This window comes from Bos indicus x Bos taurus, chromosome 6, assembly GCF_003369695.1.
Source record: "Bos indicus x Bos taurus breed Angus x Brahman F1 hybrid chromosome 6, Bos_hybrid_MaternalHap_v2.0, whole genome shotgun sequence".
Classification (NCBI taxonomy): Eukaryota; Metazoa; Chordata; class Mammalia; order Artiodactyla; family Bovidae; genus Bos; species Bos indicus x Bos taurus.
In genome coordinates, this window is record NC_040081.1 from 42,805,958 (window position 1) to 42,819,576 (window position 13,619).

Consider the following 13,619-nt stretch of genomic DNA (forward strand, 5'->3'; position numbering starts at 1 on the left):
CCAAGTCCTTTTCTCAGTTTGTTTTTCCCTCTGTATAATGGATGAGTCCCAGAGATTTATCAGACTGTAAATAAAGTAACTTTTGGAATGAATAATTTACTTAAAAATGTAAAGTATGTATGTGTATGTGTTCAGCTGCTCAGTCAAGTCTGACTCTGTTTATGAACCCATGGACTGTCACCCGCCAAGCTCCTCTGTCCATGGATTTCCCAGGCAAGAATACTGGAGTGGGTTGTCATTTCCTCCTCCAAAAGTATGTATACCAAGGCTTTATTTTGACTTAATGACAGACTCTACTTCAGGGATTTTTTCATACTTAATGGACAAATCAAACTTCCCCCTGCTTTGGCCTATCTAAGAAAGACTTGAATTATATGTTCATTTAACTTACGTGAAGTCAACTATTCCCATTCAGCAAGGATAGACACAAAGAAAGAAAGATGACACACAGACAAGACAGAGATAAATAAATTCTCTTCATCAATAGAAGCAACTGTGACCTATTTCAATGCTTGAATGTTGCACTTGCTGAGAGATGATATGTCAACAACTTTCTAAAGGAATTTCAAGGGTACTTTTTAGCTTAATGAGCTTTTTATCTGCTGTCCTAGTCTGTTTGAGCTGCTATAACAAAATATCACAGAGTAGCTTATAAACAACAGAAATGTATGTCTCTCAGTTCTGGAAGCTGGAAGTTCAAAATCAGGATGTCCAGCATGCCTAGATCAGGGATCTCTGCTGGGTTGCACACTCCTGTATCCTCATATGGTCAAATGGGCACTAATCTCATTCTTGACGGCCCCACCCTCATGGCTAAACTGGCCTCTCAAAGTCTTCACCTATAAGAACCATCACCTTTGATGGTTAAGATTCCAACATATGGATTTTAAGAGGGACACAAACATTCAGATCATACCACCTGCTCAGAATAGACCCCAACTCTTTATAGGACATAGGTCCTCTGCACTTCATTCCTCACCAGTAAAACCTTGGACATGCATGTGTCCTATTTTTCCACTCAGACTGCTAACAATGTGTTTTGCAAGAATAGTGGTCATTTGTTGAATGTCTACAGGGTACCATGCACATTATACATATGCAGGCATCATTACTTGTGTTGAATGTAAATTTTACTTGTTCTATTTTCCGATAATAAAATTGAAGCAAAGATATTTAGTAACTTGCTCAGTGTCACATGGAACAACATTTTAGCTCAAGTGGCATGTTTCAAACCCACATATCATCATTTTCAGGTCCAGCAGGATAAACTGCAAATTTTAGTGTTGCATATAATCTCCTAATCTCCTATTCATTCCATCTCCACCCTTATCACCTCTTCCTGCTGCATCCGTGATACACCTACTGCTGAGAAATACTCACCTTCTTTTCCCATACCATGCTATCCTTTTCTGTCTGCAGGGCATGCTTAATTCTGCATGTCCTGCCACATGTCCTTAATAACTGCCACACGTCCTTTCAGGTTTAAGACACTATAGATGCAATTAGAGTGATTAAGAGCATAGCAACTTAGTTCTGTCATTTTCTGGTTATGGGCAAATTATTTAATTTCCCAATGCTTCAACCTCCCTTTTTGCAAAACAATGATAAAAGGACGCTACAGGATTTTGGGAAGATTAAATGAGTTAAGCTATGCAGGTGCCTGAAACAGTGCCTGGCATAGGATAAAGCATTATGCAGTGTTTGCTCTTATTAGATTTGCCTCAGACATCATCTCCAGGAAGTTTTCCTTGACCACCTTCTCTTCTCTCTGTCAAACTGGTTCGGTGATACTTTTATAATAATTCATGGGGTCGCGAAGAGTTGGACACGACTGAGCGACCAAACTGAACTGAACTGAACCGTACTAACTTGTTTTAGAATTATCTGTTTAGATGTCTGTCTTTACCATTATATATGAGTTTCTTGAGGTTAGGGAACAACTTAATTTTGATCAGTCAATATCTAGCATATTAACTGACACCTAATAGGTACTCAAAATGATTAACAAATGAGTTAAATAATTATTATTGTTTTTCAAATAATTATTCATATTCATATTCTTCTTCTACTTCTTAAAAGCTAATCTTTATGGACTACCTACTCTGTGTTAGGCACTATTTTAAGTTCTTTGCACACTTTCTCTAATATAACCTTTGTACAAATCCCATGCAGGTAGTTATCATGGTTAATTCCATTTTATAGAAGAGAATACAGAGTGATTAAATAATTTGCACAGGATCAATCACTAGTATAAATGGGGATAAGAATTTAAACCAAGTAATATGATCCAAGAATCTACATTGTTAGCTGTTTTAATAGCTGCCTCCAAATGAGTTTAAAGAGGGAAGACCAGAAAGGAGGGGAAAATGAGAGAAAGAAAAGAGAACTGAAAACACTTAGTCTTGGCTGACATCACCTGTGTCCTTATGCAAATACTTCACTGAGTTAAGGAGTTATGTTTAATTCTTGACTTTTTGCAAAAGTCACTCTAAAAAAATAGTCACGTGATACTTCTCCATTTGACATGAAAAATTGTGAGTTTTGCCCATCATATCATTTAATTCTCTACATAATACCCCACATAAGAAAGAACATTTCCAAGTTTGTTTCTGGTAAAACCTTAATATCTCTTGAGGTACTAGCCTGTTTCCTTCTATCTGATCATTCTATCTGATCATAAAAGTTGTAACAAGCCTTGCTTTGGCTGCTGGGAAACTGAGAGCTAGATATTATCTTGTTTGAAGAACTTGTACTGACCTTCTGACTGGAATGGTTTGCATTTCTCCTTTGACCATCCTTCCATCCTAAACTTTATTCCTGTATAATTAAATATATTATATTTATCTTTTCTAACAGATGGCTGTTATTATTATTACTTTTAAAAGAGGTGAATATAATGCAATTAAATGTGTGGAGGTAAATATCTATATGAGATGATGACTTCCACAGTGTCACCTGTGGCTTGATGTCCTGTAGAATGGTACATACGGTAGCCAATTTACTCTTTGTAACCGTCTTAATAATAACTTGATGATAATCTTTCATAGATAAGATTCAGAGAGTTTCAGGACTTTGCCCCAAATCACAAAACTAATTAGTAAGTTTCTGAGTCCAGGGACAGGTTGAGAACTTTCAATGCTGTTTTGTTACCATGGTGGCCATTATTTCTGATCTCTTGAGGACCATATCAAAGTAGGTGACTATGCTTCCTACAACACATTAAAAAATCACCATTAGATATGAGGTTCTAAGTTCAATGGGACAATATTATGACTTAATATAGTGATATTTGGGCTTCCCTAGTAGCTCAGTGTAAAGATTGCCTGCAAAGCAGGACACCCAGGTTTGATCTCTGGGTCAGGAAGATCCCTGGAGGGGGGCATGGCAACTCACTCTAGTACTGTTGCCTGGAGAATCCCATGGACACAGGAGCCTGGAAGGACAGAGTCAGACAGGACTGAATCAACTAAGCAGCAACAGCATAGTGATATTTAAGTTGTTATGCAATTTGAATATATTAGTTAACTAACTTAACATCTACTTTTGCCTTTTAAAAATTATCTTTGCATTGAGATATGATTGACATATAACATTGTGTAAGTTTGATGCATACAAGGTTTTGGTATGACACATTTGTATATTGCAATAGGATTCTACTTTCAGCTCTCAAAATTATATTTACTCCATCACAAAAGTTGTGAATGCCCTTTATAGAAAATATAGAAATTTAGTGAGGTAGAAAGAAGAGAGAAAAAAACATTACTCAGAACTTACCACTTAGAACACTGTTGGTGGGAATGCAAACTAGTACAGCCACTATGGAGAACAGTGTGGAGATTCCTTAAAAAACTGGAAATAGAACTGCCTTATGACCCAGCAATCCCACTGCTGGGCATACACAGTGAGGAAACCAGAATTGAAAGAGACACGTGTACTCCAATGTTCATCGCAGCGCTGTTTATAATAGCCAGGACATGGAAGCAACCTAGATGTCCATCAGCAGATGAATGGATAAGAAAGCTGTGGTACATATACACAATGGAGTATTGCTCAGCCATTAAAAAGAATACATTTGAATCAGTTCTAATGAGGTGGATGAAACTGGAGCCTATTATACAGAGTGAAGTAAGCCAGAAAGAAAAACACCAATACAGTATACTAACACATATATATGGAATTTAGAAAGATGGTAACAGTAACCCTGTATGCGAGACAGCAAAAGAGACACAGATGTATAGAACAGCCTTTTGGACTCTGTGGAAGAAGGTGAGGGTGGGATGATATGAGAGAATAGCACTGAAACATGTATATTATCATATGTGAAACAGATTGCCAGTCCAGGTTCAATGCATCAGACAGGGTGCTCAGGGCTGGTGCACTGGGATGACCCAGAGGGATGGGATGGGGAAGGAGGTGGGAGGGGGTTTCAGGATGGGGGACACATATAAACCCATGGCTGATTCATGTCAGTGTATGGCAAAAACCACTACAATATTGTAAAGTAATTAGCCTCCAATTAAAATAAATAAATTAAAAAAAAAACTTAGCACTTAAACTAGCGTTACATTTAAAATTTGTTTATTTTCTATGTATAATTATTTTTTAAACTTTTCATGGTTGTGATTATGCTCTTTTCTACTCTCATTTCTTCCTTAGGATACTATAGATATTTTCCCATATCATTATCAGCATTTTACAATAGAATTTTAAATAGCTACAAACCAATTAGAAAAGTAATTCATGATAATTTCCTTAACTTTTCTTTTATTGTTGAGCTTTAAGCTCATCTTTAATATTATTCATAATATTGCAATAACTGTCTTGGTGCATGTAATTTTTTTTGTATTTAAGTTATTGTTGTTGTTCAGTTGCTAATTTGTGTCCAATTCTTTGTAACCCAAGGGACTCTAGCACACCAGGATTTCCTGTCCTTCATATCTCCCAGAGTTTGCTCAAACTCATGTCCATTGAGTCAGTGATGCCATGCAACCATTTCATCCTCTGTCTCCCCCTTCTCCTCCTTTCCTCAATCTTTCCCAGCATCAGGGTCTTTTCCAATGAGTCAGCTCTTCACATAAGGTGGACAAATTGTTGGAGCTTCAGCTATAGCATTAGTCCTTCCAATGAGTATTCAGGGTTGATTTCCTTTAGGATTGACTGGTTTGATCTCCTTGCTGTCCAAGAGACTCTCAAGAGTCTTCTCCAGCACCATAGTTTGAAAGCATTTGATTTAGTATACAATTTTATTTTGTAATATATTACTATGGAAGAATACATATTACTGTATCATAATATTTTTCTTTAACTATTTCTACGATTAATATAAAATATGCAAACATTTTCATAATTATTTTCACTTATGACCCTATGCATTTTATTTATCCATTCAAAAACCTTATTCTGAGAATGTCATTTTCCACAGGTTTCATCAGCTTGATAAAGGCATGGCACAGAAATGGTTAAAAACTCCTGCTCTGTTGAATAAAATATTTGTAAAAATAAGGTCATCATGTCTTAAATTCTTTGGATTTTCCACATGTAATTTTTACCTAATGCAGACTTTCTTTTGGAGAATGGTGCTTTTTGGATGTCCTTTACTCTTCCTAACATGACTTTAAAATCGTGTCTGTTGAACTCTTATCATGTGTGTCAGATGCTTCACTTTACCTCTATTATCTCATCTAATTCTTCAGAGTGGGCTAGGAGATGGATACTATTATGTCTCTCTTTTAATGAATGATGAAAATGAGACACAGAGATATTAAGTAACATCTATTCATGGTGCTGTTGAGTGGAGGAAACTGCTTGTGTAGGTTCTAAGATACATGGTCTTATATGTGGTCTCATTAAGCCAAGAGTCACTTGAGTAATTGTAATCAAAGTCCACTGAAAAACATAACCCCTACCTTGTTACAATGAAAATTCCAAGAATTAATAGAAGGACATGCTTCCTTTCTTCATCATGTAGAGGAGTTTCTGTGCTGATCATATTGCATTTTCCCTCCAGATTTTTTCCCCCTTTTCATCTCTGCTCTCTCCTCCAAAATCTAAACCTCAAGAATGGCATCATTTGGGCTCCACTTTTTTCTACTTTTAATTGTATTCTGCTAATGGAAAGGACTGGCAAGAAAAAGGAGGAAGGGCTAGGGGAGGGATACCAATATTTCTTTCTCTACTTTCCCTTGCTGGCAATGGTTTTTGCAATCACTGTGTTACTTTTTCTATGATCACATATCCTATGTGAAAGTTCCTCTTCCCTTGCTATAGTTTTTTTTGTTTTGTTTTGTTTTGTTTTGTTTTTTTTTGAGTACCAGTAACATCATTCCCTCTCCTGCCCCTTTAGATCTTAGTTGATAACAGCTTTCGACTACTGCTAGTCCCTGGGTTTTCCATCATTTCTTGCTGGTTAACCTGACCTTCTTCTCTCATAAATAATAACTTCGTTGAACTTTCTCCAATTAACCCTTTGAATGGACCATCTGATTTTTATCAGTGCTGAAATTGATAGTTTCCTTTTGTAGATGGAATGGCCAGTACTTATTCATAATTGAAGAAAGTAAAAAGCAATTTTTCCCCCTAAACATTCACATTCTTATGCATGAAGATTTTTATAGTTGATAAAAGTATATGTTGATGGATGAGCAGTTGGGCAGGGGAGAAGAAACAGTGGAAAGGATCCTGGACTAAATCTGAAAACTATGCCTACTGTTGTATTTATCTTCCTAATGTAAACTTGAGCAAAATCTATAACCCCAATAAGACTCAATTTCTCTATCATAGCAAGGACAATAAGGATTCTTGTCAAAAGGCCATATGAGGAACAAATAAAATGATCCAAAGGAAAGACTGTATTCTATGAAGAAATGTATAAAGTAAGGTATTTGAACGTTAACTAATTGCTCACTCACTAAGTTCACTAAAAATAGACCATAAATATGGAAGCACTACAATAATTGGAAATTTTCTAAATGTGATTTAATTCTGAGTGCCGAAGAATTGATGCTTTTGAACTGTGGTGTTGGAGAAGACTCTTGAGAGTCCCTTGGACTGCAAGGAGATCCAACCAGTCCATCCTGAAGGAGATCAGCCCTGGGATTTCTTTGGAAGGAATGATGCTAAAGCTGAAACTCCAGTACTTTGGCCACCTCATGCGAAGAGTTGACTCATTGGAAAAGACTGATGTTGGGAGGGATTGGGGGCAGGAGGAGAAGGTGATGACAGAGGATGAGATGGCTGGATGGCATCACTGACTCGATGGACGTGAGTCTGAGTGATCTCCGGGAGTTGGTGATGGACAGGCGTGCTGAGGTTCATGGGGTCGCAAAGAGTGGACACGACTGAGTGACTGATGTGATCTGATCTGATTGGACATTGTAAAAACCTAAGGGCCTATCATATACCCAAGTATCCTTCACTCTTTCTAACATGACTTTAAAATATAAATGTGTATTGACCACTTACCACATGTATCAAATGTTTCACTTTACTTCCATTGTCTCAACTAATTATTCAGAAAGTGCAATGAGATGATTACTATTACTTCCCCCATTTAGCATGTGATGAAACTGAGGCTCAGGAAAATGAATAAATTTGCCTATTCACAGAGCTGTTCTATGGAGGAAACTGACTCCAATGCTACCAGACTACCTGGCTTGGACTAGTTACTCAGTAAATATTTCAAGAAGTATTCACTAAGTGCCTAAGAAATGGTAACTAGTCTCAAATATCTCAAATATCTCACTGATGAGATATCTCAAATATCTCATCTTGCAAAAAAAAAAAAAAAAGCTGAAAAAAAATACGTGAGTTACCTAAATAAGAGGGCACTCCACTCATTCAGACCAGGCAGGAGGAAAAACATGAGAGAATAAAATGAGATAGCAAATAGAAAATAATCTATCTAGTGTTACTTTAACATAGGATGATTGTGAGAAAGAGGTGCTAGAAAACACGTAAGCTCAGGCAAAGGTGAAAGTTTTTTTAAAAAATGAAAATGTTTGTCACTCAGTCGTGTCTGACTCTGCAACCCCATGGACTGTAACCTGCCAGGTTTCTTTGCCTGTGGAATTCTCCAGGCAAGAATACTAGAGTGTGCAGCCATTTCCTTATCCAGGGGCTCTTCTTTACCCAGGGCTTTTACTTGCATCTCCTGCATTGCAGGCAGGTTCTTTACCATCTGAGCTACCAGGCAAAGGTACTAAGTGTAACTAGGAACATAAATACAAAATAGGCTTCTAGGTCAAATGGAAAAATTAGGTTGACTATATGTAAGTGAGAGGCAGATGGTATAATCAAGGATAGGGTCTTGAAACTTCTGACTTGGATTACTTCATGGCTAGCATCCATGTGCTCTCAGTCATTTCTGACTGTGATCCCATGGACTGTAACTTGTCAGGCTTCTCTGTCCATGGGATTTCCCAGGCAAGAATATTGGAGTGGGTTGCCATTTCCTTCTTTTGGGCATCTTCCCAACCCAGGGATTGAACTGTATCTCCTGCATTGGCAGGCAGATTCTTTACCACTGAGCCGCCTGGGAAATAAGAAGCATTACTACATGGCTAGCGGCACTAAGTTGATACAAGGATAAGCTTTGAGGTTGTCATAATTTGAATTCAGACATAATAAGAAAAATCACTGGGATACATAAACAGAGATATTTGCAAGCCTTAAAAAATCTGGATCTAAAAGTTAGGAGATGGGTCAAAACTAAAGAAATATAATATGATATTTCATGAATACTGCAAAAAATTGGCTATTTTTAAGAGCTGAATTTTTTGAATAGTACAGGTTTGTGACTTCAAGCACTGAAAACTTTAAAAAGTAATCACTTAGATGATCTTTCTAAAATTGTACTGCAAGTTTTTATGCCACCTTAAATGGTGCATCTTGAACCAAATTTATTTTTTCTTCTTGGGTTAGAGTCATCACTATTTCTTATGATAGCATGCTGTAATTCAGTGATGCTGTTGGAATAATTGAGATAAATAGAAATGTCTCCCTTTGTTAAACAACTTCAGATCATTGTTGTGCCTTTTGTTCTTGAGTTTCATTTTTATCATTCCTATGATTTCTCAGTTGTTGTCAGCTGTCACTTGTTGCCGCTATCAATGTGTCACCATGAACTGATATACTGTATCTTTTCAATCACTTACTCTTCAACTAACACTAGTTGGGAAACCAGATAATCATATGTATGATAGCTATCTGCAGAGCATGCCCAGAGAGTTTTGGAAGGAGGAAGAGAGCATCTTCTTAAGAGGGAACAACAGGAGCTTTAATGAAATAGAATCTGGATACTTCTTTTGACTCTTTAAAGGACTTCTCTGTTTGTTTTTTAGTTCTTGGCTGTGTTTCATAAAGGTATCAGGGCTAGAATTTGAGGTCTGAATTAGTAAAATGTTTTTGTATACATCCCCCAAAAGGATAAAATAAACCAATAGTTCAGGACAGTATGGTTTGATGGATAGTTTTGTTTCTCAGACATAGAATCTGCTTTGATTTCCATCAATTATTTGGATTAATTTTTCATATTATTTTTTCAGTTCATTTGCTACAAGAAAAAAAATGTAAGGTCTATTTGATTGACAGGTCTTCAGGGGTGTTTAAGACTGTGTAAGGTCAGTGCTTTAAATTCGAATACTTTGTTAATTTTTCCAAGGTGACTAGATCAAATTCAGTCGATTGAATACTCCAGTGTTTCTGCAGGCTGTACCCTCATGTGTTGGTCCATGGGCTTTTGCATTGTTTTCTAGGCAGCTTTTATTGATTCCTTATCTTGTGCTCCCCTATGCTAACCCCTGGAACGCATTGCTGTCTGTTTCTCCAGTTAAGAGTGTCCTTCTCCATTTGTCACCATGTGTCACCACAAGTGCTGCTTTGAAGCTCTTTCTCTCCCACGTGCATGTTTGTTAGCAGTTTCTTGGTCGTGTCTACTGGGTTATTTGTCTCCAAGGAATATCATTTTCAGTTTATTTCCTCTGATATTCATTTAACGACTTGTCACTTTAACTCAAGCTATAATTTCCTGTCAATTATATTGTAAATTCCTCATGCATCAGTCAGCATGTCTCTTGATGTTCCTCCTGTTATGTCTTGTCTACAGAAATTTCCTTTCCTCTGTGACCTTTGATTTCCTCAGAGTGGTGTCTTGCTCTCTCCCTACCAAATGGCCAAGACTCTATTGCCTATTTTTACTCTGGAAGCTACAATATCAGCAAAATACACGAAAACATACGAAGCAGCTCCCTCGACTCTCATCTTTTATATCTTATACTATCTAGGCAGACATGCATGCACAGGGAGAATGCCATACAAAGATTGGAGTTATGCTGCCAAAATTCAAGAAACTACTCAAAGTGAGGATTGAGGTCTAGAACTGAACCCTCCCTGGTATTTTCAGAGGGAACATCACCTTGCTGACACCTTGCTTTTGGATTTACCTTACGGGCTTGCCTGATGGCTCAGATGGTAAAGAATTTGCCTGCAATGCAGTAGACCTGGGTTCAATCCCTGGGTTGGAAAATCCCTTGGAGAAGGGAATGGCTACCCACTCCAGTATTGTTGTCTTAGAAATCCCATGGACAGAGAAGCCTGGTGGGCTACAGTTTATAGGCTCACAAGAGTTGGACATGACTGAGCAACTAACATTAACACTTTATGATTGTGAGACAACAGATTTATGTTATTTAAGCCACTCAGTGCGTGGTATTTATTATAATGCTGCTGCTGCTGTGAAGCTGCTTCAAGTCATGTCCAACTCTGTGAGACCCCATAGACGGCAGCCCACCAGACTCCTCTGTCCCTGGGATTCTCCAGGCAAGAATACTGGAGTGGGGTGCCATTTCCTTCTCCAATGTATGAAAGTGAAGTCGCTCATTCAGTTCAGTTCAGTCACTCAGTCGTGTCCGACTCTTTGCGACCCCATGAATCGCAGCACACCAGGCCTCCCTGTCCATCACCAACTCCCGGAGTTCACTCAGACTCACGTCCATCGAGTCAGTGATGCCATCCAGCCATCTCATGCTCTGTCATCCCCTTCTCCTCCTGCCCCCAATCCCTCCCAGCATCAGAGTCTTTTCCAATGAGTCAGCTCTTCGCATGAGGTGGCCAAAGTATCGGAGTTTCAGCTTTAGCATCATTCCTTCCAAAGAAATCCCAGGGCTGATCTCCTTCAGAATGGACTGGTTGGATCTCCTTGCAGTCCAAGGGACTCTCAAGAGTCTTCTCCAACACCACAGTTCAAAAGCATCAATTCTTCGGTGCTCAGCCTTCTTCACAGTCCAACTCTCACATCCATACATGACCACTGGAAAAACCATAGCCTTGACAGGGCGGACCTTTGTTGGCAAAGTAATGTCTCTGCTTTTGAATATGCTATCTAGGTTGGTCATAACCTTCCTTCCAAGGAGTAAGCGTCTTTTAATTTCATGGCTGCAATCACCATCTGCAGTGATTTTGGAGCCCAGAAATATAAAGTCTGACACTGTTTCTACTGTTTCCCCATCTATTTCCCATGAAGTGATGGGACCGGATGCCATGATCTTTGTTTTCTGAATGTTGAGCTTTAAGCCAACTTTTCCACTCTCCACTTTCACCTTCATCAAGAGGCTTTTTAGTTCCTCTTCACTTTCTGTCATAAGGGTGGTGTCATCTGCATATCTGAGGGTATTGATATTTCTCCCGGCAATCTTGATTCCAGCTTGTGTTTCTTCCAGTCCAGCATTTCTCATGATGTACTCCGCATATAAATTAAATAAGCAGGGTGACAATATACAACCTTGACGAACTCCTTTTCCTATTTGGAACCAATCTGTTGTTCCATGTCCAGTTCTAACTGTTGCTTCCTGACCTGGATACAGATTTCTCAAGAGGCAGATCAGGTCGTCTGGTATTCCCATCTCTTGAAGAATTTTCCACAGTTTATTGTGATCCACACAGTCAAAGGCTTTGGCATAGTCAATAAAGCCGAAAGAAATGTTTTTCTGGAACTCTCTTGCTTTTTCCATGATCCAGCAGATGTTGGCAATTTGATCTCTGGTTCCTCTGCCTTTTCTAAAACCAGCTTGAACATCAGGAAGTTCACGGTTCACATATTGCTGAAGCCTGGCTTGGAGAATTTTGAGCATTACTTTACTAGCGTGTGAGATGAGTGCAATTGTGCAGTAGTTTGAGCATTCTTTGGCATTGCCTTTCTTTGGAATTGGAATGAAAACTGATCTTTTCCAGTCCTGTGGCCACTGCTGAGTTTTCCAAAGTTGCTGGCATATTGAGTGTGACACTTTCACAGCATCATCTGTCAGGATTGGAATAGCTCAACCTGGAATTCCATCACCTCCACTAGCTTTGTTCGTAGAGATGCTTTCTAAGGCCCACTTGACTTCACATTCCAGGATGTCTGGCTCTAGGTAAGTGATCACAGCATCGTGATTATCTGGGTTGTGAAGATCTTTTTTGTACAATTCTGTGTTTTCTTGCCACCTCTTCTTAATATCTTCCGCTTCTGTTAGGTCCATACCATTTCTGTCCTTTATTGAGCCCATCTTTGCATGAAATGTTCCCTTGGTCTCTCTAATTTTCTTGAAGAGATCTCTAGTCTTTCCCATTCTGTTGTTTTCCTCTATTTCTTTGCACTGATCGCTGAGGAAGGCTTTCTTATCTCTCCTTGCTATTTTTTGGAACTCTTCATTCAGATGCTTATATTTTTCCTTTTCTTCTTTGCTTTTTGCTTCTCTTCTTTTCACAGCTATTTGTAAGGCCTCACCAGACAGCCATTTTGCTTTTCTGCATTTCTTTTCCATGGGTATGGTCTTGATCCCTGTCTCCTGTTCAGTGTCATGAACTTCATTCCATAGTTCATCAGGCACTCTATCTATCAGATCTAGGCCCTTAAATCTGTTTCTCACTTCCACTGTATACTCATAAGGGATTTGATTTAGGTCATACCTGAATGGTCTAATGGTTTTCCCTACTTTCTTCAATTTAAGTCTGAATTTGATAATAAGGAGTTCATGATCTGAGCCACAGTCAGCTCCCGGTCTTGTTTTTATTGACTGTGTAGAGCTTCTCCATCTTTGGCTGCAAAGCACATAATCAATCTGATTTTGGTGTTGACCATCTGGTGATGTCAATGTGTAGAGTCTTCTTTTGTGTTGTTGAAAGAGGGTGTTTGCTATGACCAGTGCATTTTCTTGGCAAAACTCTATTAGTCTTTGCCGTGCTTCACTCCGTATTCCAAGGCCAAATTTGCCTGTTACTCCAGGCGTTTCTTGACTTCCTACTTTTGGATTCCAGTCCCCTATGGAAGCAACCTAGATGCCCATCAGCAGATGAATGGATAAGAAAGCTGTGGTACATATACACAATGGAGTATTACTCAGCCATTAAAAAGAATACATTTGAATCAGTTCTAATGAGGTGGATGAAACTGGAACCTATTATACAGAGTGAAGTAAGCCAGAAAGAAAAACACCAATACAGTATACTAACACATATATATGGAATTTAGAAAGATGGTAACAATAACCCTGTGTACGAGACAGCAAAAGAGACACCGATGTATAGATCAGTCTTATGGACTCTGTGGGAGAGGGAGAGGGTGGGGAGATTTGGGAGAATAGCAT